The sequence below is a fragment of the Ailuropoda melanoleuca genome, chromosome 9 (genome assembly GCF_002007445.2).
Source record: "Ailuropoda melanoleuca isolate Jingjing chromosome 9, ASM200744v2, whole genome shotgun sequence".
NCBI classification, from domain to species: domain Eukaryota; kingdom Metazoa; phylum Chordata; class Mammalia; order Carnivora; family Ursidae; genus Ailuropoda; species Ailuropoda melanoleuca.
The window spans coordinates 34,651,161-34,675,564 of NC_048226.1; the positions used below are offsets into that span (position 1 = coordinate 34,651,161).

At 41.3% G+C, this 24,404-nt stretch overlaps 1 long non-coding RNA gene across 1 annotated transcript in view; it reads right to left on the reverse strand.

The window, feature by feature from the left end:
* The window catches only part of LOC117803748, a 30,418-nt gene extending 12,251 nt beyond the window's left edge, over positions 1–18,167 (reverse strand). Inside the window, exon 1 of the long non-coding RNA XR_004627792.1 lies at positions 18,017–18,167. This is a non-coding gene — a long non-coding RNA (uncharacterized LOC117803748). The remainder of the gene's footprint in view (positions 1–18,016) is intronic.
* Between the last annotated feature and the right edge of the window lie 6,237 nt (positions 18,168–24,404).

The window sequence follows — 24,404 nt, forward strand, 5'->3', positions numbered from 1 at the left end:
TCATTATCATTTGTTATATGATATGAAAGCCAGATATTTCAAATTATGAAGCTTTGTTTCCATAATATGTGATTTCATCATCATGTATGGGTTATGGCTTAGAAGAAGGAATCACATAATTGAGTTCCACTCCTAAATGTCCAAACATTGTACATATAATCCTACTTTTACCAATAGAGATATTAGGAGAAGGGCGCCGAGGTGGCTCAGTTGGTTAAGTGTCTGACTCTTGGTTTCTGCTCATGGGTTGTGAGATTGAGCCCCGAGTTGGACTCTGCGCTCAGCAAGGAGTTGGCTTGGAGATTCTCTCCCTCTGCTCCTCCCCCACTCACATGTGTGCTCTCTCTCTCTCTTTCTCTCTCTCTCCCCTTCTCTCTAATAAATAAATAAACCTGAAAAAAAGATATTAGGAGAGAAATTCAAGCTTTATTCTGAACCCCCAAAGAGGGAAAATATCCCAAAAAATCAAGAACAAACCACCAAGAGAGTCCAAAAAATACTGATGACACAGTGACAAAATAGAAAATAGCATTGTTCCTTAGAAAAGGTGAGTCATGGAACCGTAAACATCAAACTAACAGTTTAATGTTGCTGTGCATGTGTTTTACAGATGAAACATTAAGAGGGCCTTACAAAACAGATGAAATCTGGACATGTAATTAACACTTGAGATTTTGCAGTCATTTTAGATCAAGACTTTCTGGAATTAGAACTTCCATGCATAGACTGTCGTTAAGAATCCCTGACAGTGAGCAAGAAACCAACATCAGCTCTCACTGCCAGAGTTCAAATTGACATTTAAAACCCAAGACTCTAATACGTTCTTCTCTGATACATCCCAAGTCGAAGAAATAAATGTCGAGAGAGCAGAAGGCCTTTCAACTCTATAGAACACTGTGCTAGAATGAGAATTAAGGGAATTTGATTCTGACATGACTCCATCAAACCCCAAACCTCATTTTGCTGATAGAGATCGGAAGGAAAAACAAAAAGGTGGAATCTACACGTGTATGCCCGTAAAAATTGCACTTCAGGATTGACAGAGAGCACTGATGTATGGGAGTGCATAGGGAACGTGGTTAAAATACCAAATAGAAGTTGGATTAAATTTATACTTCCAGCAGGTATTTAAGCAACAACAAGAAAAAAAAAGAAAAGGGAAAAGCTTACTACTAGGAAATCTTGTGTTCCAATCAGCAGCGTATCTAACCAGAGCTGTCGTATTTGTTAGTGGGAATACACAACAAAAAATACCTATAGCAAGCAAGGTCCTGACAGCCGAGGTCTGTTGTTTCCATGAAGACCTCCCTCTTGGTGATTGTGCAAAAGACAGTCTTCAAAATGGGTTAAGGTNAAACGAACAAACAAAAACAAACATAACCCTGATTGAAATACCAGCTGAGCATCCAACTTGAAGCAGGGTAGCTACTTACTCACCCCTCCCAGGATAATTCCCTGAATTGACCCTAACTTAATTGTCTGGATTTACCTGTTTTGTAGGGCTGTTCACTGTCAGCCAGTTGGAGGTTGAGAGAGTCTAGTAAAAGCTAAGAGACTTTTGTTTCCGAAGTCCGTCTTTGTGGAAGTATTTGCAAAGGACAGCCAGTCGCCAATTAAGGTCACTCTTTGTTCATTGAACTACAACATGTGATCTGCTTCTAATAAAATGCTAATATTTATTCTCATATCCTCAGGATGAGAATTTTATTGAGTCCTTTTCAACTGGGGTATGTTCAACTGAAAAGTAAACATTTCCTTCTATCCAAACTTTGAGAAAAGTGTAGACCCCTTCCAAACCCAATTAAAAAAAAAAAAAGCCTGTACTTTTTTTAAAGGGCCACATTAATAATTCAAATGTAAAATTTTCACAATAAAAAATAATAATAATAAATATCATTAGAAGGTGTTAGTCAGATACTGTGGTTTGCCTCTGAGTTTAAGAAAACCAAAGAACTGACTGGTTCCAGAGCAAGGGCTATTTATTTATTTATAACAGCTTCTGCAGACGGGAATGTTTCTTTTTCAGGGAAGAGCTCGGGGTCATGACAACCTACAATTAAACACTCTCTCCTCAGTTTCGTCTAATCAGGGGTCCAAAGTCAGAGATGTGGTGAGGACCTATGTGGGGTTTCACTTTTCATCTACGAACTTGCTCAACTGTCTGGGGAGAAACGATGACAGTTTTCCATTATTTGGCTTATTTTACCATCTGTCTGTCTTTACCAAGGCAGCATAAGAGCAACGCCTACATTCAGATACACCGCCCTGGGAAGATGGGAACTAGAAGAGACGGGAATTGCCATCTATGTTTCATATCTGCAAACTCTTCCATTCTGGTATCAGTTCTGGAGCCAGATTTCTATTCAACTGACACGACCCTACCATTATCTCATTATCATTTGTTATATGATATGAAAGCCAGATATTTCAAATTATGAAGCTTTGTTTCCATAATATGTGATTTCATCATCATGTATGGGTTATGGCTTAGAAGAAGGAATCACATAATTGAGTTCCACTCCTAAATGTCCAAACATTGTACATATAATCCTACTTTTACCAATAGAGATATTAGGAGAAGGGCGCCGAGGTGGCTCAGTTGGTTAAGTGTCTGACTCTTGGTTTCTGCTCATGGGTTGTGAGATTGAGCCCCGAGTTGGACTCTGCGCTCAGCAAGGAGTTGGCTTGGAGATTCTCTCCCTCTGCTCCTCCCCCACTCACATGTGTGCTCTCTCTCTCTCTTTCTCTCTCTCTCCCCTTCTCTCTAATAAATAAATAAACCTGAAAAAAAGATATTAGGAGAGAAATTCAAGCTTTATTCTGAACCCCCAAAGAGGGAAAATATATCCCAAAAAATCAAGAACAAACCACCAAGAGAGTCCAAAAAATACTGATGACACCGTGACAAAATAGAAAATAGCATTGTTCCTTAGAAAAGGTGAGTCATGGAACCGTAAACATCAAACTAACAGTTTAATGTTGCTGTGCATGTGTTTTACAGATGAAACATTAAGAGGGCCTTACAAAACAGATGAAATCTGGACATGTAATTAACACTTGAGATTTTGCAGTCATTTTAGATCAAGACTTTCTGGAATTAGAACTTCCATGCATAGACTGTCGTTAAGAATCCCTGACGGTGAGCAAGAAACCAACATCAGCTCTCACTGCCAGAGTTCAAATTGACATTTAAAACCCAAGACTCTAATACGTTCTTCTCTGATACATCCCAAGTCGAAGAAATAAATGTCGAGAGAGCAGAAGGCCTTTCAACTCTATAGAACACTGTGCTAGAATGAGAATTAAGGGAATTTGATTCTGACATGACTCCATCAAACCCCAAACCTCATTTTGCTGATAGAGATCGGAAGGAAAAACAAAAAGGTGGAATCTACACGTGTATGCCCGTAAAAATTGCACTTCAGGATTGACAGAGAGCACTGATGTATGGGAGTGCATAGGGAACGTGGTTAAAATACCAAATAGAAGTTGGATTAAATTTATACTTCCAGCAGGTATTTAAGCAACAACAAGAAAAAAAAAGAAAAGGGAAAAGCTTACTACTAGGAAATCTTGTGTTCCAATCAGCAGCGTATCTAACCANATATCTAACCCGAGCTGTCGTATTTGTTAGTGGGAATACACAACAAAAAATACCTATAGCAAGCAAGGTCCTGACAGCCGAAGTCTGTTGTTTCCATGAAGACCTCCCTCTTGGTGATTGTGCAAAAGACAGTCTTCAAAATGGGTTAAGGTTGAGTAAAAAAGGATCGTGAACTTTAAGAATCATTTTGTAAACTAAACCATATTCCGGTTGATGGGCTTTTGGGTCTTGTTTTAAAACCGTTTCAAGAATGTTCTAAAAACTTTCCATTTTGCAATAGTGGTAACTCAAGTGGAATGGTAGGTTCACTTATATACAGATTGCTCTTGTGGTCCTGAAATCCACGTTGGAGTGGAGTAAATAATTTTACAGGTGACATCTTCTGGGATCTCTCATAGTTCACGTGATTCCTAAGTCATTAGCCCAAAGAAAGACATGGTTGCCTAGGTTCGTGGTGGGAAATATGCATGTAACACCCAGCAAACTTGACTACACAGCTATTATGGGTTAAGCCCTGGAGATCCAAAGATGAGCCCCTGCCCTCAGATGCCTTAGGAGCTAGCTTGGAGACAGACACTAACCATATTTAGTGGCAATTATAAGACAGTGTTGCATGCTTCTTGTAATCAACCCAATCCTGTCTCTTGTGAACAACGGTTAGAGAACAAATGCAGTTAAATAGGGATGTCCTAGAAATGGCATACAGAAATAGACTTAACATGGTTTCCGTAAATAAAACTGAGGACATTGAGAGCAAGATGCTGAATCTGGAGTTTCCTAGAAAAAGGGTGAAAATTTGTGCTTTAGTCTTTTACACAACCCAGTTATCAACCAATATCACGCGAGACCCACAGTTTATGTTAAGGGCTTAGACTGACACTTTCCATTGTAGGTTGTGTGCCATGCACACTTGATATGTGGCTACTGACCAAATTCCAATGTAATTTAACTGTAAAATATACACCAGATTTCAAAAACAATCTGAAACAAAGAATCATCTCGTTAACAATTGCTTTATGTGGATGTAACGTTGAAATGATACTGTTTTGGGTATATTGGTTAAATAAAATATATCGTTCAAATTAATTTCACTTGTTTCTTTTTGTTTTTTAATACAACCACTAAAAATGTATTAATTTAATATATGGTTCACTTCATGTTTTTATTGGACGACACTAACTTAGACTCTCGAACCAGAGAAAACTGAGTTCAAATCCACATATTATTAGCTGTGTGGCCTTCAGTAAGTTACTTAGCCTCTCCCACCACTTGCCACATAACAGGTACTGTTTGAATTAGCAGGGATACCTGAAAGAATTGTTTTTAGGAGAAGCTTACCAAGTGAGTTGTTCAATATAAGTGTGCGATTTTAGGACTCTTTTCAAAAAATCTCAACTATGCAGTGACCACTTTTTTTTTCCACTTTACTGCTAGTCATCACTTTAAAGAATCCCATGATTCTTTAAATCAACCCAGGATCTTTACAAAGGAAATGGTATTTTCGGGGCACCTGGGTGGCTCAGTTGTTAAGCGTCTGCCTTCGGCTCAGGGCGTGATCCCAGTGTTCTGGGATCGAGCCCTGAATCGGGCTCCTCTGGGGGCACCTGGGTGGCTCAGTTGTTAAGCGTCTGCCTTCGGCTCAGGGCGTGATCCCAGTGTTCTGGGATCAAGCCCTGCATCGGGCTCCTCTGCTAGGATCCTGCTGCTTCCTCTCCCACTCCCCTGCTGTGTTCCCTCTCTCGCTGGCTGTCTCTCTCTCTGTCAAATAAATAAATAAAATCTTAAAAAAAAAAAAAAGAAATGGTATTTCCACTCCCATTTGGATTATTGTTTCCAACCTTCACTATTTGATAAACTTCTACTCAACCTTCAAAACCTAGCTCAGATAGATACTTCTCCTGTAACAACTTTCCTGACTTTGCTGTCCAACGAATTATTCTCAACACAGTTCATCTAATGTTTATTTAACAAGTTTCATTGAGCACCTACTGTGTCCACTCTGCTTTGTGGGCAGCAAATAGAACAGTGAACAAAGTAATGTCTTTGCCCCAGGGGTGCATACCTTCTGTGGGAAAGACAGACAGTAAACAAAAACATACATAGCATAATGCCAGCTAAGGAGAAGGTTAAGGAAAAAATTAAGTTGGTAAGGGATAGAAAAAAACAGAGTCAGAGAACAATGTTTCAGATAGTGTGGCCCAGAACAGTCTTTCTGGAAAGCTGACACTTGAGCAAAAGCATCGGATGACCCACCCAACACACTCAGCATATGGACAAATACTAGGGAAGGTAACATTCTTGTGCCCTGACCCTCTCCTCTGGAGAGGTATGCACACTGCAGTGTCCTTGGACACTGTCTGGAAATGTCCCTGGAACACAACTGAGCAATTATCTAAAGTCTTCCTACTTTGCAGTCTTCTGGAAGAAATAACAGAGAAATCTGTGAAAACATCTTGCCCTTAAAAAAAACTGCCCTGTTGACTGAACCTTAGGACATTTTCCTGGCTTTATCAAAAACCAAGGACTGACTAGGGTCACCTGGATAGCTCAGTAGGTTAAGCGTCTGCCTTTGGCTCAGGTCATGATCCCAGTGTCCTGGGATCAGGTCCCTCATCGGGGCTCCCAGCACAGCAGGGAGCCTGCTTCTCCTTCTCCCTTTGCCCCTCCCCCTGCTCATTCTCTCTTCCGTGAAAGAGTGCTTGCGATCTCTCTCTCTCTCAAATAAATAATTATAAAATAAAATCTTTAAAAAATAAAAAATCAAGAACTTACTAAAGCCTTTGGAGACCCTTGACCTAGCCACATACCCACGTTTATATGTATTTCTTAGTGTTAGAAATGATAAATGATTTTTATAATTTAGCTAGTTACATTGTTGCCTGAAAACAATTAGCACACTTTTATTTTATCAGGCTACGTTTAATGTGATTTGTCCATAGCATTATTTTTTTAAACAAAAATAAATTTTTAAAATTTTTATTAAAGTAACAAATGTTTAAATTTAAATGAGGTAGAAAAGTTTCTAAAAAAAAGCAACAATCGCTCTTCTAGGTCTTATAGTCCTAATTTTGTTTACCAGTGATGCTATGTGAACTCTGTTAACCTTTCTGTTTTTAGTTTTTCTAGTGGTTGCGCATTTCTTTAAATAACAAGCTTATGTAGGTCATGATTGTTTGACCCATCAAGTCTAGACATCTATGGACTTCCTATATGATCCCCTTCCCACCTTTTTTCTCCCCTCCTGCCAGGTAAAATTACTATTGCAAGTCTCTCTATTGGTTATCTTTTTAACTTGAAAATACAAATATGTAAACATTTCTTGAGCTCTCATTTGGTTAAAAAAAAAAAAAAAGGATTATTAATGGCCTTATTCTGTCTTCTTTTCTCCCCACCCTACCTTGCAACCTTGGCTGCCCAGCACCTTAACTTCTCCTTGTTGATTTGGATAGCACTTTTTAAAAATACATAATTAAGTCTTCCTTCGTTTGGGTGTTGGTTAATGACTATGTAGGTTTGTTAACTGTACAGCTAAGTAGTATGTTATTGTTGCATTTAAAATTTTTGTTTTCCTTGAGTTTTTGGTTTTCTGCTCCTCCTTTTCCTCTTCCTGTTTCTCCTTGTTTTGTTTTTTGTTTTTTTAATATTTTATTTATTTATTTGACAGAGAGACAGAGAGCACAAGCAGGGAGAGCTACAGGCAGAGGGAGAGGGAAAAGCAGGTTCCCCGCTGAGCAGGGAGTCTGATGCAAGGCTCAGTCCCAGGACCCTGGGATCATGACCTGAGCCAAAGGCAGTCACTTAACTGACTGAGCCACCACACACCCCTCTCCTTGTTTTTCTGCTTCTCTTTCTTCTTTGCATTACTTGCCTTTATCCAATCCTTACTTTTCTAATATCTCAAGGATCCAGCAAATCTTTTTTAAGATCTCATTTTTCCAGATATCTTCCTCTTTGACCCTCAGTCTAGATTTAATGCTCTCCAGATCTGCCCCTTACTGTAACCTAGAACTTCACTTTATATTCCTACCTTTTTAAAAAAAATTTTATTTAAATTCAATTTAATTAACATATACTGTATTATTAGTTTCAGAGATAGTGTTCAACAATTCATTAGTTGCCTACAACACCCATTGCTCATTACGTCACATGCCATCCTTAATGCCCATCGCCCAGTTACCCCATCCCTTCTCCCCTCTCCTCTCCAGCAACCCTCAGTTTGTTTCCTATAGTTAAGAGTCTCTTATGGTTTGTCTCCCTCTTTGTTTTCTTCTTATTTTATTTATTAATTTTTCCTTCGTATGCTTTTCTTCTTCCTGGTTTATGTCCTGTTTGGCTAGACCATACCCTCTAAGTAACTTCCTAAAAAACTGTATGTAACAGACAGACTTTCTAACTCCTTACATATCTGAAAATGCATTCTATCCTCATTCTTGACTGATAGCTTTCCTGAGCATAAAATGTGAGATTGAAATAATTTGCTGCATAATTTTGAAAGCATATTCCATTATTCGCAGGCCACCCTGAGCCTGCCGGGGGTGGGGGTTCAAATGATTGCCGGATTTTTGTTCTTCTGTAACTGATCTTGTTTGTTTGTTTTTTCTGCCTCCCTCTCTATAAATTTTTTAATGTTTTCTTTTATATATTTTCTGAAATTTTACACGGCCAGGTCGAGATGAGTCTGTTACCTATTCAGTGTTCTGAGCAACTAGTATCATTCAGCTCTGGGAATTCCTTTTTTTTTTTATTTCTTGAATTAGTTCCTGTCATTCATTTTTTTTTTTTTCTGTTCTGTCTTCTGAAATTCCTGTTGGTCAAAATCTCAGATACTTTGGGTTGATCTTCTAGGTCGTTTTCCTTTTCAATCACATTTTTCATCTCCTAACCTTTAAGAGTGACTGGATAGAGAGCTGGTCTTCGTCTAGAGGACCACCAATGCCAGAATTGCTTTGGGGAAGAAATGCTCATTCTCACTGCTCTGTCTTTGAATTTGTTCAATTTGTTTATAGTGACATGTTTTGGTTTGTTTGGAGGTAAACTACTGACCATCAGGTGTCTTGAATATAGGTTTGAGCAGAGGTGGAATCTTTCTAAACAGATTTTCAATAAACCTTCTTGGTTTCAGCCCAGTGATTCATTTTTGCCCTCCATCAAAATTGGTATAACTGAATCCCAAACTCCCCCAGAGTCCTACATAAACTACACTAGGATGTAATTTACTCTTCCTTGCAATCCCTCAGCCACTTTCTGCCATCCAGAAATTTGTTAAAATTTCTCCTTTGCTGTTGATCAACTCCTGCTCTTTTCAATTTTGTGATTAATACCTTTAAGAATTTTACTGTAATTTTAATAAGGTTTTTAAAAGGAGAAAAATAAATGAGTATGGTCAACCACTCATCTTGAACGAGGAGTCTGTGACTCATTTTAGAATAAGACACATCTATTTGTCTTGCATATCATGCAATAGATTTCTTTTTTATTTACTGCTTCTCAAAAAGTATCCTTTTGGGGGCGCCTGGGTGGCACAGTGGTTAAGCATCTGCCTTCGGCTCAGGGCATGATCCCGGCGTTGTGGGATCGAGCCCCACATCGGGCTCCTCTGCTATGAGCCTGCTTCTTCCTCTCCCACCCCTCCTGCTGTGTTCCCTCTCTCGCTGGCGGTCTCTGTCAAATAAATAAATAAAATCTTTTAAAAAAAAAGTATCCTTTTGGAGCATGCTAAATCTCTTTGAAAAAAATGAAAAATAATAAAGAGAAACTTTCTGAATGAATTTTTAGAAGAGTAAAGATCAGCAGGGACTGATGGGTGACCAACAGCACTAGGAAGGCCAAAAGAATGGAAATATAAAAATCCTGCCCAGAGTCTGATTTTAATTAATTTGTTTGTCCAATGAATAAACATTTATTGATTACTCAGTGTTTCAGTGTTCTTTAGGCATTGTTATAAATTAATACACACACACACACACATCCCCTTCAAGAGATCAGAGTTTAATAAAAGGGCATGATGCCCATTCTTATACCATATGATGACTTACAGCTATAGTAAAGGCTAGAGAATGATCCCTGGTTGGGCCAGAAAAATCCTAAATAATTTATTAACTATCAAGTGGCTATTATATTTGCCCGCAACTGTGTAAGAAATTAGCCACAGTTTCCACCAGAAGGATTTACCGTCCAGCAGTAAAAGAGATTCATACATTCAGAGCTTTGGGTTTGGAATCGCACAGACCTGAGTTTTCACCCAAAAATTTCCACAACTCGCTGACTTCGTAAACTTACATTAGTTGTTTTGCGTCTCTGAGACTCAATTTTCTCTTTTGTAATATGAGAAATAAAACTACCATAAAAGTTCCTTTAACCAACCTCCATTTTACCAATTCTCCAGATTCGTGAAGACTCTTCTTTCTCCTCAAGACATACTGACTGTTGCTCCATCATGCTGAAACACACAGTTCATAGGCTACACAAGATGGTGCCCGCCAACCAAGTCACAGCTACCAAGATACAGTTGTGTTTGTTTTTAAATATATTTAGGCTGATTTTAGTTATTTTAATTACAAAAAAATTAAAAATGTTATTACCAGTGAAATATGAAGGTAAGAAGTAAAAGACAGGTAACTTTTAAAAATACTGTCAAATTAGTTGATTAAAAAAACATATATATATATTGCTGATAAAGTTGGAACAAATGGTGTGGAGAAGTTGTAAAAATCTAGGATTCTATACTCAAAATGTTTTGCAGGTGCAGTTACATCGGACATTTCAGATGTCCTAAGTAAGGCAATAGGTGTAGTTTATGCAAAAAGACAAGGGAGTTTTAATCAAGGGACTCATGATCAAAGATAAACACTTGGCCTTATGGATGACATGTGAATAAAGTGTTATATGTTTAGGATTAAAATAAAATTTTGTGGAGTGATGGGGTTAGAATACATACAGCATTTATTATAGTACCTGGCACATAGACATTCCATAAGTGGTGGCATTATTGTTGGTAACTAAGGACAGGTGTTATTTTATTTGATAAAATATTTATTAAGAGTCCACTCTGTGCCAGGCCCTGAACATACAATGATGAGCAAAAAAAAAAACCAAAAAAATAAAAACAAAAAACAACCCCGGACACTGCCTTTATGAATCTTATAGGGAGAGCATCTATTTGATGGAATCACCACACAAAGCCATAATCTCAGTGTAAGAGAAGGGCTATAAAGGAAGAATACAGTAGGCAAGGACAACACACAGCAGAGGGCCTGATCTGTGTTGAGGGTCACCAGGAAGTACCCTTTGAACTGAGTTCTGCAGCATGAATCAGACCTAGCGAGACGAAGAAAGAGCAGAATTCCAGGCAGCGAAAACAGCATGTTCAAATATGCTGAGACAGGAGAGAGCTTTGTGGAGTGAAAAAAACTGAAGAAGGGCCAATGTAGCTGCTATTCAATTAAAAGAGCATGGCATTGGAATATGCTAAAGAGATCAGCAAGGGCAAATCCAGCAATGCTTTGCAGTCCATGCAAAGAATTTAGGGCATTAGCATAATGCAGCACAAATTCATAGGTTACAATCTACTTTAAGATAAATTGCATAAAACATCTCCATTCCCTTTGAAATCCTGTGTTAGTTAGCCGCTGTAAGAAATCAACACCAAAATTTCAGTGATCTGACACAAACTGAAATTGATCTCTTGCTCATTAATAGCCTTCAACAACTATTCTTGGCTATCGGAGTATTGGTGGAAGTTTTTAAAGTATGCTTGGTGTAGCTGAAGGAAGAAGCACTTGTGAACCATCCCTCAGTCGGTGATGACCGGGAATGATGTTAGTTGGACACAGTAAATATTTTCATTCATGGTAGAACATTAAAAATTAGAAGAATTCAGACCACCCAAATATGGTCCAGCAAAAATGGTAGCTACTATGTTTCCCGATGAGCAGGTCCGCCAAATACATGAGCATTTATTATGTACATTGTATTTAAATGAATACCTTTTAAAATAGCCATATCAATTACTGAACACTAACTCAATTGCCTTCCATCTTATGACTCTACCATCTGGCCAGAACCCATCGACCTCTGTGCCTCTGCATTCACACCCACTTACTGAACATCTGACTTACATCACCTCCGCTGACACTCCATTGATGAGAACAGGCCAATGAACACATCAGGTAAACTGAGGAAAGTAGATCCGCTGCTTCCTAGGGACAGCTGCTTTCTATGGTACGGGAGGACGATCTGTATTCACCAACCCTGCCACACACCGCCTAACATGATTAACATATTTGCCAAGTAAGTTTGTCCTTATCTTAGAAAATCTCCCTTATCCCAATCTCAGTACATTCTCTCAATTTGAGAATGTGGCTATTTTAAGAGGCAGAGCAAATAGGAGATTTTTCTTTTAAATGCAATGTACATAATAAATGTTCATGTATTTGGCAGGCCTGATAGTCCGGAAACATAGTAGCTACCATTTTTGCTAGACCATATTTGGGTGGTCTGAATTCTTCTAATTTTTGATGTTCTACCCTTAATGAAACTGTATACTGTGTTCAACTAGCATCACTCCTGGTCATCACCAAATGAGGGATGGTGTCCTGAGTGCTTCTCTATCAGCTGCACCAAGCAGACCTTAAAAATTTCCACTAATACTCAGCAATGTCCACATATATACACAACTACAATCTCCACTAAAAAAGAAAGAAAAAAAGAAAAAAGTTAACTTTAAGCCTGTTGTAATGTATCTTTTCCTCTACCAATTTGTCACCCAATTTTGAATAGGTAAGAGAAGAAAAACAAAATGCTGTCTGTAAAATCTTCTTTAGATTCTCTACACTCAAGCCCTCACCTGGACGGTTCAGGTCTCCAGCTTCTCTCTCAAGTCCAATTCTTCCTCCAAATAGGTTTTGCTGGGTTTGCATCCTATCTTACTCTTGTCCGTAGACATAATGAAATCTAGAACATACCATATTTTCCTTTTGTAGAATAAGATAAGACCCTTGGATGTGACGTCAAAAGTACAGGAAACAAAAGAAAAAGCCAGATAAATTGGACCTAGTCAAATTAAAAACTTTTGTGCATCAAAGACACTACCAACAGAGTGAAAAGGCAGCATGCAATGGGAGAAAATATTTGCAAATCATATGTCTGATAAAGGGTTAATATCCAGAATATATGAAGAACTCCTACAACTCAACAACAAAACAAACCAATTAAAAAATGGGCAAAGGACTAGAATAGACAGTTTTCCAAGAAGATACATAAATGGCTTGTAAGTGCATGAAAAAGTGTTCAACATCACTATTCATTAGGTAAACGCAAATCAAAACCACAAGATAACACTTCACATCCATTAAGATGGCCATTATCAAAATAAAACAGAAAACAAGTGTTGATAAGATGGAGAAACTGGAACCCCCATGCACTGCTGGTAAGAATGTAAAATGGTGTAACTATTATGGAAAACATTATGTGGTTCCTCAAAAAAGCATGAACAGGATTCTCATGTGATCTAGCAATTCCACTTCTAAGTATAAATACAAAAGAATCAAAAGCAGGGGCTCAAACAGATGCTTGTATATGTGTGCTCATAGCAACATTATTCACAAAAGCCAAAGGGGGAACCACCCAAGTGTCTACCAACAGTTGAACAGATAAAATATGATATGACATATACATACAATTGAATATTTTTTAAAGCTTTATTTATTTTAGAGAGAGGGAGAGAGCAAGTGTGGGACGGGGTGTGTGTGGGGGGGAATCTCATGCAAATTCCTTGCTGAGCGTGGAGCTGGCCTTGGGGCTTGATCTTAGGACCCCGAGGTTGTGACCTGAGCCAAAGCCAAGAGTCAGACATTCAATCGACTGAGCCAACCAGGAGCCCCCATACACTCAAAGGTTTAATCAGTCTTTAAAAGGGATGAAATACTGATACCTACAACAGCATGCATGAATCTTGAAGACATTATGCTGTGAAATCACCGAGTCACAAAAGGACAAATACCATATGGTTCCACCTATATGAGACACCTAGAGGGGTCAAATTCATAAATACAGAACATAGAACAGTAGTTACCAGGGGCTGAGGGGAGGGGGAAATGGGGACTTACACTGAGTTATTGTATGAGTACAGAATTTCAGTTTGGGAAGTTAAAAAAGTCCTGGAAACGGATGATGGTGATAGTTGTACAGCAGTGTGAATGTAGTTATTGCACAGACTTTCACTGAAAGTGGTTAAAATGGGCGGCACCTGGGTGGTGTAGTTGGTTAAGCATCAAACTCTTGGTTTGGGCTCAGGTCATGATCTCAGCATCACGGGATCAAGCCCCCCATGGGGGTCCACACTCCGTGGTGATTCCTGAGATTCTTTCTCCCTCCCCCTCTGCTCCTCCCCCCCACTTATGTACTCTCTCTCAAATAAATAAATAAAATCTTTTTTTAAAAAGTGGTTAAAATGGGAAGGAGGGTGGGAAGGAAGGAAGAAGGGAGGGAGGGAGGGGAGGGGGAGTGAAAGGGAAGATATGATACTTGAGACAAAGTCCGGTGGAAGCGTGGCCCCAAACAGAACTTGACATCCTAAGATGATGATGTCCCCTTTGCTACAAATGGCCAAATCTTTCAGCAGGAAGCCCTTGGATCCCCTTATTAACCAGTACCATGGACATGTTTTGTTGTTCAAGTTTTAGAACAAGCACAAGGCATCTGGAGCATTCCATAGCCACCCAGCCACATGCTGAAGCTTGGGTCGGTTTGTAGAAACGGTTAGTTTGGTAGAGTTCATGCCAGTGTCCTTTGTATGTTTTTTATCTTTCTGACCAAAAAAGATAAAGAGTATATAATATTTAATTTAATATTTAAGTTAAACTAAATATATGTATGTATATAGTAAACATAAAATATATATAACTGTAAAGGGTATATAATATTTATTTTACCTCAATATTCAAGTCTGGTCTATATTCTTATTCCCAGCAGTTATTAAATCCGAGAAGAAGAAGAGAGAGAAGGAGAAGAAAAGACAAAGCCATGGATATCTCAGATGTTAAAGGGTGAGTCACAGTTCGCTGCTTACCAGGTAGAAAGAAGTCGGTAGCATTAACTGTTGCTGTGTGGTTTGCAGACCTAAGAAGTTTCCATTGTTACCCATTTCTTATTGATGGTAAGTCCAGCCTGCTTTGTGCTCTTCCACAGTGGAATAATACTTAGCCTTCCATGTACGTCCTTTCTGCTAGTTGCAGCTGTTTTTCTATTATTATTTTATTTGCGTAATTAACACACTGATTTGTTTTGTCTTGACAGCCTGGGGCAGTGGTACGAAGGGCACACATTTATAATCAAACAAATACACGGACCTTTTGAAAATGAATCATGCTAGATTCCTTTCTTTTCAGATTCTCTTGAAATCAGATAATAGAGATTCTGGGAATTATCCACTCTAGGCCAAAAAAAAAAAAAAAAAGGTTTTACAGCCAACAATGATCTACATAAACTTGAATGCCCATTAAGATCTTCTGTCTCCTACTATATGTTGGCTAATTGAATTTAAATTAAAAAAAAAAACAGAAAGAAAAAAAGATCATCTGCCTCACGGTCAGCTAATTTTTCTCAGCATGCCTCCAACATAAATGTGTGCATGCTTATATTTCCGTGTGACCCCAAAAAATACATGGACCAGGGTTCTCTACTATCAGGTTATGAGGGGAGGGTGTTGGATTGTTCATAAAATGCTTTTGATCTTTGCTGAGACTCTGTTGCTAAACCAGCCAGACTTCAGGATTCAGAAAACCTACTCTGTGACGCCAATCTGAAATTCACAATGCTCCTGATTAAGGACCAGTGAGTTAAATTGGGTATGTAGAGGCCAACTTTTTTTTTAACTGAAGAGCATTTCTTCAGAGTGATGCTGCCAACAGGATTTTACTCATTGTGCAGGTCCGTCTCCCTTTTACAGCTCTGCCAAGTAAACTGGCCAAATCCCTACAGTACGTTCCAGAGCCTCACCAGCAACACCAGCATGAATTAATAGTAAGTCTGAATTACACGGTAATTTGTAAATAACACTTCCTTAATTGCCATCAAGAATTAAAAAAAAAACAAACACTACTAATGGTGAACCAGGTATGGCCTAGGAAATACATTGATCACCTATCACACAAAAGTTGACACCCAGCATATTCAAAGGGATACTCTTCAGGAACGAGGTGGCCTGAGTCCTCCTCTCTGTTCATTCTGTGGGAGCTTGTACAGGTCAGCTGAGCTTTTTACTCTACTCATTTCTCATTTTTTAAAAAAGATTTTATTTGTTTGAGAGAGAGAGCATGCACAAGCAGTGGGGGGTGGGGCAAAGGCAGAAGGAGAAGCAGGTGCCCCACTGAGCAGGGAGCCCGATGTGGGGGCTCAATCCCAAGACCCTGAGATCATGACCTGAGCCCAAGGCAGACGCTTAACCGACTGAGCCACCCAGGCACCCTCCTTTCTTTTCTCATTTTTAAAATAAGGGGCATCTGCTAATAATCTTTATATCTTTTCTGGCTCCCAAATTCTAATTTTACATTTCCAAATCATTTAAAGTAACACATTGTCTCTACATAAACTAATCTCGCTAAACTGATTCCAGCATAACTTTAGTTGACTTGTTTAAGTAGGTTAAACATCCCCACATTAGGAGCTCTGAATCATGGCCTCCCTATTAATTTTCTCATAAATAGCACAGAAGTAAGTTGCAACCCAGTTTTGCCTGCAATGTCATAAAATCCAAATTAGTTGAATTTAAATTGGTGAAGTGTGAGTATGCGTTAGATTAAAACCCAGTATCGACTAATCGTGCATGTTCTTTCCTGGGTCATTGCCTCTTTTTCCACACAATCTGCCCGGGAGATTGTAAAGCCCCCACAGCTTCCACAGACATGCCTGACTCTTGAAAGTCTGACTCCAGACAGTTTCCCTCCCGAGCTCCAAACTCATATTTAATAATACTCTTCATCACTCACTGAGCGCCTCTTACAAGTCTGGCACTGAACTGTCATTTTAGCAACATGCTTTCTGCCTTGACAGTTCCTGTGTGGGGCGGACCTTGTTATCTCTATTCCAGATGAGGCTACTGAGGCTCAGAGAGGCCTTGCAGCTGATCAGAGTCACAGAGTTGGTCGTTTTCAAAGCCGTGATTCGAATTCAGGTCTTGCTGCCTCAGAAATCCATGCCTCTGACTATTTTACTAGAATGAACAATATAGATGAGAAAAGCAAGATACTAAATCATGATAACTGTTCCACATCTAAGTTTTCTCCTTGGTAGAGAGAGGGGTAGGTTGGCAGGAAAGGTACTCGTGCAGGTAGGACACACTCTGAAATCTGATGTCCAGAACAGAGGAAGGGGGAGCTGTAGAGACAGGTGTGGGCCAGACTGGGAACAGCTTCCGCAGTCCAGGACCAACGTAGGTTTCTATAGAACAACGTGGGTCATCACAGGCTTTCAGGAGGGAGCAGGGAGTGATGTCTAGCATCAGTTTCATATTTTAGCAGAAACATTCTGGAAAGGACTTTAAGAATAGTGTAGAAAGAAATAGAGGTGAGAAGCAGAAAGATCATTGAGGACGCTCTACTACTGGCCCAAAGAAAGGAGATTCGGCCTGAACTAGGACAGTGACAGAAGGGAGGCATAAAAAAGGATGCAGAACGTGGCACACAATTAAATTGGGTACGTGGAGAAGGATGAGGGTACGTGGACCCCAAAGCAAGTCTGATTTGTTTTTATGTTGCTTCCCAGCAGAGTATGCCCCGATGGCACACCTATTGCAAAGCCTACCATCTCCTGGGAGAAGGTCATTGCTCTGGATTGCACCAGACCCAAAACATGCAAAAATAGAATGTCTGAATCCTATTGAATTATTTCTGTGTCTTTCTTTATTTTTAAGAAAGAGTCCATAGTACATGATTTCCTGTCACCAAACGTCTGTGTCTTCAGACTAAGGGTAGGAAAGAGAAGGAGTACAGAAAACTGAAAGACACCCTTGGAATATGTAATGCATACCTAAGTCCATGACCCGTGGAAACGATGACATGGCCTAGGATAGTGGGAGCTCAGGTCTCACGCCCTCCAGAGCCTGACCTCAGCTCCTGCCTCCATGGGCATGTCTGAATGCAGCCCAAATTTAATATTTCTAAATTTCTCACCACCCGGGTCCAGAAAACTTCTGTCCATTACTTAAATTCTTACAGTCACCTCCTAACTGGTCTTTCCACATCCACACTGGCCCCTGCCCCAGACCATTCTCAACACCAAAACCCCAGACTTCTTAAAACCTAGTCGGACCGTCTCACTCTTCTGCCCAAAACTGCCCAATGGCTCGATGACCAAAGTCCTTCCAATGGCCAGAAGACCCTGCTGACTCTGTCCCAGCAGCCCGTGGACACTGACCTCATCTGCTGTTCCTTCCCCTCCCTTGGCTCCAGCTTCATTGGCCTCCTTGCTGTTCAGATCCACCAGTCACACCCTACCTAACACAATGCTTTTGCACTGTTTTCTTTATGCTCCCCCCAGACATCTGTGAGCCCCACTCTCTCCTCTCCCTCGGGGTTTAGTCCAAATGTAGCCTCTGTAGTGAGTCATACCCTGGGCCACCTTACAGGAAATTGCAAACTTCCCCACTACCTTGCCTCATGCCCAGATGTCTCCCCAACACACTTACACTACTTTATTTTGCTCCAAAGCATTACTACAAGTTAACATACTATTATGGGTTGAATTATGTCCTTCCCAAAATGCTGAAGTCCTAATTCCCACTATGTGGTTGGTGGATGTAGCTTTTTTGGGAGAAGGCTCTTTGTAGATGATTGAGCTAAATTGAGGTCTTTAGAGTGGGCCCTAATCCAGTGCGGCTGGTGTCCTTATTCAAAGGGGAAATTTGGACCCAGAGTCACAGGGAGAACACCACATGAGGATGAAGGCAGAGATTGGGATGATACTGCTGGCTACAAGCCAACCAAGACCAGAAGCTGGGGAAGAGGCCCAGAGCAGATTTTCTCTCACAGCCCTCAGCAGGAACCCACCCTGCCAACACCTTGATGTTGAACTTCTGTCCTCCGGCATGTCGAGACAAAAAAATTCTGTTGTCTAAACCAGCTCGTGTGTGGAACTTTGTTATGGTGGCCGAACAAACTAACCTTATACAACCTGCCTGTTTTTGTATGTATGATCTGTCTTCACCCCCACAGGTAAGCCTCCCGGGAGCAGGGATTGGTTGATGTATCTTCACTATCCTATCTCTAGCAGTAAATGAATGAATCGACAACTGTGCCCCAGTGCACACTTCTAGACTTTTCTCCCAACCTCTTTCCAAGACGAAATCCTTCTGACCTTCACCCCAAATACCATGGACTTGCATACCTTCTTAACTCTGCTTACACTGTTTTCCTCTACCCAGGCTGCCCCTTCTCCACCCCTTAACATCTCCTTATCAGTTAAGACACATCCGTGTCACCCCTTCAGTGATGAATTTCCTCTGCTCCCCTCTTCTGCTTTATTATTCATGTGGTTGTGCCTCTCCGCCTGTAAACCGTGACCCCTTCGAGTTCTGGAATCATATCCTATTAATCTTCCTATCCCCAGAACCTGGCCCAGTGACCGGCACACCAGAAGTGCTTAGTAAATGTTTGCTAGATTGAATTAAATCTGTATCCCGCAGCTTTTGCTCTTGCTGCCCTTCCTTACACTGCTAGCCACAGCAGGGTACAAGAGGATTAGATAGGACTTTGCAGAGCAGAACTCAGATTAGAGCGTCGAAGCGCTACGGGGCTGCGCCTCTCCTCAGACCCTTTGTCTCCGTGCAATCTCGCGAGAGCTTCTTAAATTGGAACAGTCGGCGATGTTGTACCCGAACCACTCAGCGAAGCCCTGGGAGACGTTTGCCAGAATTCACAGCAACACAAACAGCTCAATCAAAGGAGAAGTTGCATGAATCCTCTTCCTTTTTTATAAACTAGAGCAAGTATCCTGTTGGGAAAAAAGGACAGTTCTTTGAGACAACTCTTCCCCGGTTGGTAGGCAAGAAGACGCTGGCTTTGATTCCAGGTAATGGGCTCATCTCTGTTTTCCTTTCTGCCCCTCGTTCTTTCCAGTGGGCGGGCGTTGTGAAGGCCACGTGTGTCCACTCGTCTTTGCAGAGAGGATGAATTGGAGCCAGCTCAGAAACGAAGGTTGTGTTTGGAGTGGCCAACGCTCATTTAACCTATTTGAATACTCAAGGGAGTGTAATCTGAAAAGGCCACGATAGACTGTGCCCCCAGAAATTCAAACTGAATGGAACTCAAATATCAAACATGCATCTAAGGAATCACTCCTGCCTCTCATTCTCAGAAAGTTCTCTCCCCCTCTGTTTTCTTAAAGGCATTCATTCGCAGTCTTGCGGTCATTACCAAAACAGCAGAGTGGGCCCCGGGAAATACCGGAAACTTCAGAGAGCGTTATTGAAGTCCTCACCCCTTGTAGGTACCATCCTGGTTAGGGTTAGCTTCAAATTCAGGAGAATAGCTGATTCCTCACCCTAATTTTGCACATTCGACAGTAACACGTTTTCAAATGTCCAGCTAATTGTGTCCATGTGGGTCATTCAGTCGTGGGCCCAAACTCAGTGCCTATGAGGTACCAAGCCCTGTGCTCTTCTCAAATGCATCAAAACGAGTGGCTCCTCCTTTTCGCATTATGCACAAAGTTGATTAAACGATAACTTACTAAGCACTTCCATTATTCCCAACAAAATATAATAAACTTCGTGATTATGACTCAAGAATTGCACTCATGTTGTTAGTAATTCAACTCAGTCCTGCCCATCTTCCCCTTAAATTCATTAGGGGCAATGCTTTGTTCATTGTTTGTACATTGATCCCATAATACTGTGAGCCGTTGTTGTTGTTGCTATTATTATTATTGGCAGTGGAGAGGCCCTCATTCAGCGAGACTAGTAGGTCTTAACATTTGGGTGTTTACATTCAACTTTCAGAGCAAAGAATGTCTGGTGCCCTCTCTCCAGAAAAAAATCACGTCTCATGTATATTTCCTTTATTTATAATTTCAGGAGATCTAAAAGGTTAACGGGCCCTCTAAAGCAGGAGTCAGTAGACTTTTTCTGTAAAAACCAGAAAGTACATATTTTAGTCTTCATGGATCAAAAGGCAAAAGAATGGGTATTATGTAGATATAGTTGTCCCCCCTAATTTGTGAAGCATAGGTTCCAAGACCCCCAAGGGATGCCTGAAATCACAGATAGTACCAAACCCCGTAATACTATCTTTTCCTATACTTACACACCTATGATAGAGTTTAATTCATAAATTAAGCACAGATTATAGAAGGATTATAACAATGTACCATAAATAAAAGTTATGTGAATGTGGTCTCTCTCTCTCGTAACGCATCTAATTGTCCTATATTCACCCTTCTTGTGATGACGTGAGATGATAAAATGTCTACGCCATGAGATGAAGTGAGGGGAATGACGTAAGCACTGTGACGCAACATTCGGCTGCCACTGACCTTCTGACCACATCTCAGACGGAGGATCTTCTGTTTCCTGACCACCATTGGGTGCGTGGAACCAAAATCGTGGGAAAGCAAAACCATGAGAAAGCAAACCCATGGATAAGGGGTAGGACTACCGTACTTAGATTAAAGGAGAGAAAACAAATTCTTGCCATTTTTAATTGATAATATCCAAACTAATAATGGAGTATGGTTTTGGGTTTTTTGTAATACAAGCCTATCAGTGAGAAGAAAGGAGCTTAGCAAGGGATAGGAGAAAAATATATCACTTAATTGTGGTTCAAAGTTAGTGTTCCCTATCATCAAATCAATTGAAAATGTTCATCTGTAAAAGCCATCCTTAAGGGGTGCATGGGTGGCTCAGCTGTTCAAGCATCTGCGTTTGGCTTGGGTCATGATCCCAGGATCCTGGGATCGAGTCCTGCGTCAGGCTCCCTGCTCAGTCGGGATCTGCTTCTCCCTCTCCCTCTGCTGCTCTCCCTGCTTGTGCTCTCTCTCCCTCACTCTCTCAAATAAATAAATAAACAAAAAACCACCCTTAGCTTGAGGACAGTAACAACCCAGGCAGTCCGCTGGGTTTGGCCAGTAGGCCATAGTTTGCTAACCCCTGCTTTAATGTTCACCCAAAGTAAAAGACCAAGGTCCAGGCTATTTTCAGGAAGTGCTGCTGGGTGGGCGCATAGGCACGTCCAGGACCAGTGATGCTGTTCATGGTTCTCCATGGTGGTGGCAAGAAACAAGCCACACAGTGGCCTCACCTGGAGCCAGCAAGGATTCCTGGTTGCAGCGCTCCCATGGCCGGGCTGGCTGACAGCTGAATTGGGGTCGCATTCCTACTGCACAGAGTTGCAACCAAGAATGCATGGCCTAGTAAATTCTATTAACCTACATTCTGTGACCTCGATAAAACTTTCTCAATAATCAGCAAGAATAACAATGCATATGAAAAGAAATTCCTTTGCCCAGTGTTTGAAAATTGAAATGTAAAAAGCACATCGGTGGATAAGGCTTTTTAATGAATAAAATTATTTTCTTAATCTGCAGTTATCTTTCAATCAATACTCACTCCCAGAAATTCAAAAAAACAGCATCTCACAAATTTAAAAGAGCTTATAATAAATCATAATAAACTAATCAAGAGGCAGTGTTCAACCAAACTGATTATGCAGAAATTTTAGCCTTGAACTCACGCAGTGAATCTTTTTCTACTAAAAACATTCCATAGTAACAGTCAATCACAAGAGAAATGTAATTCTATATAATGTTTTCAGGCCTATAATGTCTGGAAAGCTTAGGCCACTAAGAAGAGCCATAAATGCATTTCATTGTCGGTTAGAACCCATCGTTTCATTTCAATAATGGTTAAATAAATAAATAAATAAATAGATAAACGCAGCTCCCTTGGCTCTCGGAGCTGCGCAGTCCGAGGGGCAAACTTGATGCAAGTTCTCCACCTAGCGGCTGCTTCGAAAGATGTGCACTAAAATAGAAACGGCCTGTACGTACGTGTGTACTATTCAGACACAGAGACCGAGATACAGGGAGAGAAGCAGAGAGCATTCTGTGCAGCAACCAGTGATGACATCTGAGACGTTCCTCTTTCTTCAGTTATACTTTTCCTCTTCCTTTTGTGTCTCTTCCCATCTTGGGCCAGGTTCCCCAGGGATGACTGAAGACGCTTGCGTGCTGGACCTTAATTCGGGTGGACTCTCGGGAGGGACACCTGTAAGAGAATGAAGGCAGCGGGACTGGACAGTGGGGGCAGTTGGACTGTGACACCAGAGCCACAGAGTCCAATGTGTCCTACCTGCCCCAGGTGGCCACTGGAGGGCAGGTGACACACCAGAGCTCAGCTCTGCTCGTGGTTGGACCCTTGCTGCACCGTGGCCTTGGTGAGTGGGAGCCACGCTGCTGGGCCACACATGACCTCCAGTCCTGCTCCCCTAGCTACACCGTGTGCAGGCCCGTGTGGCCAGTACTGGGTGGCCAGTGGTGAAGCTGGTTGCCTTCAGCTACGTGAGCCATTCTCTATTTGTTCAGTGCCTCATGGACAGTGGATGCTCCCCGGTAGGCTCTCACGTGAGAAACCAAGCCTGGTGCCCAGCCACCTGCTTCTACCCCAGACCCACTTGTTCCCTGATGGTCCAGGCTTTCTCTTCACGGGCTCTGACCATCTGGCCAAGCCATCTGCCAGGGCTTATGAGTCCATGTGCCTCCAACCATGCTCCTTACACGCTAAGTGGATGACAAGATCGTCATCCAACTCACTGCCCCTTGGGTTTCCCCTCACCCTTGTCTTTAGGGCCAGCCTGCGGGGCTGAGTGCTGCTCTTGTCCAGTCTTAGCTTGCGTCTTATCCCACTCCGACCCATCTGTGAACTTTGCTTGGCTTTTCTCCACCTCTGTCAGCTGCTCATAATGGACCCCTGCCCCCGCCACACAGCCATGGGTATGAATGAGGGGAAGGATGAGTAGACCTGGAATGGATGAAATGAGCATCAGAAATCCCACCTTTGGGGTGCCTGGGCAGCTCAGTTGTTAAATGTCTGCCTTCGGCTCAGGGCCTGATCCCAGGGTCCTAGGATTGAGCCCCACATCGGGCTCCCTGCTCCACTGAGAGCCTGCTTCTTCCTCTCCCACTCCCCCTGCTTGTGTTCCCTCTCTCGCTGACTGTCTCTCTGTCAAATAAATAAATAAAATCTTTAAAAAAAGAAAGAAAGAAAAAGAAAGAAAGAAAGAAAAAGAAAGAAAAAAGTTATCCCGCCTTTTATTCTTCAATGTGAGGTGATGAAACGAGGGACACAGTGGGAATTGGAAGAACAGGAGTGCAATAAGAATTGATCCAAAGGAAGAAGTAACGGCATTAGAAGATACATCTGGGAGATGGCAGAACGGGCAGAGAATCAAAGCCCTTTACACTTGCCCTCCATGCTTCATGCTGTCTGACTTTCCACCTACCTCTACTCCTTCCCAGACGCCTTTGCTTCCTCACTTCCTGGACCTCTAAGCATTGGGGTGACCCAGAGCCCAAGCCTAGGACCACTTCTCTTTCCTTTCCACACTTGATGTCACTCAGTCTCGTGGCTTGAAGGATCTTCTCTGCATTCCAAGTCCCAGATTTAAAGCTCCAGCCCAGACCTCCCCCTCCTGACTTCTTTCCCCACCTGACTCTGGGTGACTGAAAGGCACCTCGAGCTCAACGACTGGACTGCTGCACTCGGTTGCCCACAGCAAAGCTCCTGCCACCCCCAGTCTTCCACATCTCAGGA